Source organism: Mesoplodon mirus, assembly GCF_964341445.2.
Source record: "Mesoplodon mirus genome assembly, chromosome: 5".
Lineage (NCBI taxonomy): Eukaryota > Metazoa > Chordata > Mammalia > Artiodactyla > Ziphiidae > Mesoplodon > Mesoplodon mirus.
The window spans coordinates 169,574,728-169,580,151 of NC_138980.1; the positions used below are offsets into that span (position 1 = coordinate 169,574,728).

The 5,424-nt window shown below is 44.0% G+C and overlaps 1 pseudogene across 1 annotated transcript; it reads right to left on the reverse strand.

Moving 5' to 3' along the window:
* Positions 1–1,745: 1,745 nt before the first annotated feature.
* LOC309805782 (E3 ubiquitin-protein ligase RNF167-like) lies at positions 1,746–2,798 on the reverse strand (annotated as a pseudogene). Its single transcript has one exon. The product of its transcript is annotated as an E3 ubiquitin-protein ligase RNF167-like (transcript).
* Between the last annotated feature and the right edge of the window lie 2,626 nt (positions 2,799–5,424).

The window sequence follows — 5,424 nt, forward strand, 5'->3', positions numbered from 1 at the left end:
TTCTTCCTCCTGCCCTCACTCCATCATTTCTGAATGTTGCATGCCACTCCATGTGTTCATACAGTAACTGTGCAAAAAGAGCTGAGTCTCCAGGAATTGTACTTGTATGAACAAAACTACTCAGCCCAAGGCCACTCCTCTTCCCCTGTGACAGCCTGTAAGAAATGACTGGTTACTTCAGGGTCATGTGGATTCAGCTCTTTGCTTCGATTTGGGACAATTCTGCAAGGCCATCCCAGTTCCAGTGCTCTCTGGGGGGGTCTGCTGAGGCTTCAGGTGCAACCACACCATCCTCCAACGTTTACCTCTGCCCAGTTCTGCTTCCTAAACTCACTCAACTTATGCACACAAAGCTCCACCTCAGAGTCTGTTCCTTGGGGACCCCAACATACTGCAGCCCTCAGTGTTGGGTAATGCTTACCAATGCACACGTTTCCATGCAATCTCCTGCCAAAGAATGCATATTGTGAGAAATACCAAATCAAAAATACTGGAGCATAACATTAGTGAATAGAATAATCAATTGCAGTAGTATCAAAAATTGATTTAATAGGATCTTAGCTCCAAAATTATGATTTTAAATGCATCTTTATGGAAACAAAAACATGTATTAATTTAAAGAGTAAATCTTCTTATGACTATTGATTCTGCATTCCAAGATAGAAGGTTTTCAGTGTGGTTTAAGTGTTTATTTCAAGGCTTGCATGAAACAGAACATTCTAATCCAAATAATCCAAATAACAGAGTTATACTGAGAGTATTTAGTCATTTGCATTTTCAATGTAGTGCCTGGAAGTTTGAGATGAGTTGAAATTGGCCATGCAAATGAAAACTAGCTTAGCTAACATTAACAATCATTAAAGGGTGAAAATGACCTTAATTTCTAAAAAGAAAGGACATATTTAATGATCCCCTATTAGCTAACTTCCATTTTATACAATTACATGGGCACCTCCAGTCACAGAAGATACTTGGTATGGCTGAACAATTACCAGTCTCAGGTGAAAAGTATTTGATGTTGCATGTTTCCTTCATTTAAATAGTTTTTTAATTCCAAGAGATGAAAAGACAAAGCTAAAAAGCATTCTCTTAAAATTCCACAATTAGTTGGATTAGAATACTAATGCCAACAAGCTATAAAACAACAGAATCTTCTTACACAGTCACTTTACAGGAAAAGCAGAGGACCAGAGACCTACAACCAAGATATTTTTTCTCATGACCATGGAGACATTGCAATGGCTTTGCACAATTCAGGCACTAACTGATGACAATTAAACATTTAGACAAGTGTAGATTACTTCATATACACCCGATCTAAAATGGTTAAAGGAGAGGCACTGAAAGTTTTAGGTTTCAGAAATTGCACTGTGAGGCCAAATGTGAAATGTTAATATCCCAACGTAAATTTAAGATACTCTTAAGAGTTACTTAAAATGATGTTTCTAATTATCTTTTCATCCTTGACACAAATAATAAAAAATATGTTCTTTTAAATTGTTTTTGACAGCTTTTGCCTATGGCTTTCACATGCATCTGAATTTTTTTTTAAGTCCACAAAAAAAATTTATTAACGCAGTAAGTGAAGACCCAGTCACTTTGCACGTCGAACCCCCTCAAAAGGATGGGGTCGGGTTAGGGAGAAAACTGGCGTAGGAATATCTCCTATCCCTCAACAGAGAAGACATGAGGGAGGAAGAGGGGCTATGCAAATAGGTTGCCAAAAGTGGGAAAGAAAGGGAGTATTAGATCAAGATGACAGCTGAAGAGGAAGAGGAGGATGGAGAGGGTGAGGGATCTGTTGAAGACCCAAGAAACACAAAGAGGGCTGGGGCTAGGGAGCCAAATGAGGTGGGAAGTGCGGTCCTAGAGCCCAGAAGTGGGGTCCGTTCTGAGGCAGGGTGGCCCCTTGGGCCCCCTTCCCCATGGCCCACTTGCCCTGAGTTCCTTCCTCCAGCCCCAGGATCCCGGCGAACAGGCTGCTTGCAGATAGGGCAGGTCTTCTGGGTCTTAGTGAGCCACGGGTCCACACAGCAGCAGTGACAGGCATGAGCACAGGGAAGTACCCTCAGCTTGTCCCCATCCTCATATGCATCCAGGCAGATAGCACAGACATCATACTGGTCTCCCTTCTGAGAGTCATGTGTAGGAATCTGTTTCAGTTGCTCTTTGGTCAGTAGTTGTCTCTGGCGCTCTTTCTGGAGCTGAATACAAGGAACTCTCAACATCGCTCCCATGCCCACAATTAGCACTCCCAAAATCCCTGAGAAAAGGATGAGGCGATAGGCCAAGAGGAATCCATCATCTGGGACCAGAAGCACCTGAGCCCCCTTCTGGTAGACAAAGAGGTCACGCAGGTACTTAGAGCTCCTCTCGCTGATAAACATACACGGGATCCAGATCTGATGCTGGATTTCCTCATTATTCCACAGCATGCTCAGAAGTTCACTGGAATTCACATTGTGCACCACAGCTGTACCATACCCAGCCTTCTGAGCATTTAGGACTTTGAGGTCAAAGTTGCAGTCAAATCTTGGAAGCAGTGCCATGAAAACTGACCCACTGACCCGGGCTGGGGGCGGTGGAGCAATGGGGCTGCAGGCGTTGGCTGGGCGAGCCTCCACAAGGAACCCCTTAAGTCCCTCTCGGCTCAAGGCAGCCCCAAAGACAGCTGGGAGGTCTGCAAAGTCCATGCTGCCGTTCTGGTCTGAAGTCGCTCGAATGAGCCCCGTGACAGGAGCCGCTCCTCACAGCACAGTGGCCACAACTGCAGGAAGACGGAGGGCTGCAGGGTGCATGGCAGCAGTGGGGGAAAGGCTGAGGAGGCCGCGTCTTGGTGGCAGAAGCAGAAGCAGAGTTCTGAGCCCTCTCCCCGTTCCTTCGGGAGTCCAGAAGTCCAACCACCCCCAGGTGCTACTCTGCAGCTACACGGGGGTATAGGGAAGGAAGCCCGGCTCTAACTCGTTTAGTGGAGCTAGGAGAAAGACATTCATGTACCCTTTTCCAGTACACAGATAAAACGGGAAAAGAGAACGGGGCAAGCACAGGTGACAGAAAAACTTCTGGAAGAGTTGGGGAGTCCAAGGAGATAGGGCTTCCAGCCAGGTGGGCCGTTTTCCTATCCCCAGGCAAAGGGCTTCCGGTAAAGAAAGCCAGGCTGCTTCCGGCATTGTACGCTCAAGACGAAGCACTTCCGGTCCTCTCTTCCTTCCTCTGGCTGCTGCCGCCACTACCGCCGCGGTACCTTCAGGTCTCGCGAGAGTTCTCGCCACACTTCCGCGCCATCAACAGAAATCTTTCAGAGTCTGTCTCCAGAGACCTCCTAACTCTGGTTTAGCCTGGCTCAGTCGATCTTGCATCAAAACAAGCCAAATGGAGAAATTTCTAGCAGATTATTAATTTTGATGTAAGTTTTATGGCAGTTGATTCTAACTAAGAATGTGTACCAGTATCTACAAGTTCAAGTCCTTTGTTGTCCTATCTCCCTAACAAGTAACTGACATCTGAGATAATTCACAAATGCTGCCATTATGATACAGATAACCAAGAATCATCTGTATTAAAAGCATTTAACATTTTAATCATTTTATCCCAGTGACCCAATACAGTCTTTTAAACTAATAAATTTCTATTTCTATGTCAAACACAGTATGGAGATAGGAATAAAAATCTTATTTCTTCATGAGGACCAGTTTAGGCTAGAAGGTGTTAACCTGCTGGGTGTTTGGACAGTACATTTTTCTAGGATATTGTAGAGGCCTGGAGGTTTTGATGTAGAATCGGATCTATATGACCAAGGAAATAGCCAGCATATAAAATTGTTGAGACCGAGGTAGATTCTTTTCCTTGTGGACCCATTTACAACATGAAAAAGTAACCCTTAGTTCTTAGATTTTGCATTTGCATACAGCTATCCTTTTTCTTTTTAAGTGGTATACCAAGAGGTCAAAACTTAGATTAGAAAAGGAAATTATAGGCCACTTTAAATAACGATGTGCCTGATTGGCCAAGTCAGAAATGGAAAGGTTTTATTCTGAGCACACTGCTCCAAGTTGTCCCTCCAGACTTGGGTGGACAGCATCTCACATTACAGTATTATCCTGCCATTTTTGTACATTGGTTCTATTTGCTGAAATATACTTCCAGATTTGTTTCATCTCTATTTTCATGTATTTTCCAATTTGGAACTAGAACAGGTTATTAAATGCCAGTGTTCCTGCTTCCACATAACCCCTCCAAGGTGAAGCACAAAACAATAAGCTCCAAGTCCACCTAGATGTAAGACAGATGCTAGTCTAAACCATTCCTTTAGGATTTTCAGAGAGGTGTGGAGGAGAGAAGAGAGGAATACCAAAGTGGTCCTGCCAGGATTAGCTAGTAGCTGTCCTCAGTCTAAAAAGATTGAAGGACTGAGATGATTTCTTTAGAGAGAATTATCAGTGAGTTATGTTGACAATTACACACATTCATGGGGAAGTGAGGTGGTGCTTCCCCTCAACCTCAAGCCAAGGAAAAGTGATTTAGAGACACTTGTGAAATTTGAGGCTCGGAGAAAGAGGAGGGGAATACATTGGGTCAAGCTGTGTTTCCACACCCAGAGAAGTTTCTCAAATTCCAAATATGGACCTTGCTGTTGGTAGCCCTTAGAAGAGATACCATGGAGCACTTGATCTGAAAGGGCAAAGGGACACCAAAACAGAGGGGTGGATACTGGAATCTAGGGGCAGAGGAGAACTCTCAGATAGCCAGCCCAGGAAAGATATTGTCCTCATCAGATTAGGAGTCTAGACGACTCAGTAGAAAAAATTGCCAAGAAATCCACCAAAGCAATGCATAAGAGACAAGGAGACGATTTGGGATCATTTGCCGTGGGATCAGGCACACACACACCACATTGCTACTGCACCAGCCACCTGTGACTATTCCCCCGGAGACCAATTTTAGAGACATCAAGAGCAGAAGCTAACCAGAGACCAGAGCAGGAGGGGAGCAAAGACAAGAGAAGCCAGCAGAGCCCTCCCACCCCACACCCCTAGGGCCTCAAACTTTCATAGCCTGATTTGGACCTGAGCTGGGGAAGGAAAGAATACTTAATGAGTCTGGGGTTTTATATTATACCGGACTACATTAGAATTAGAACATATAGAATTATTCAACTGTCTAGACTGAATGCTTTTGTGTTTAAAATGGTCAAAGGTAGAGTTGGACCCAGGCTTCTTTAGTCCTAGAGTTTATCAATTTGGGGAACTTCTTCAATTAAAAAACAAAAACAAAATCAAAATTGTGGTTTCAAAATCAAGAACAGAGCCTTGGAAGGGTATGTGCAAATGGAGGGTCCTGAAACATTCTCCCAGTTCAGGGGAGCAAGACTAAATTTTCCAACTCTACTGTCTCTAGTGCAAAGATTCTGTCCGAGAAATAAAG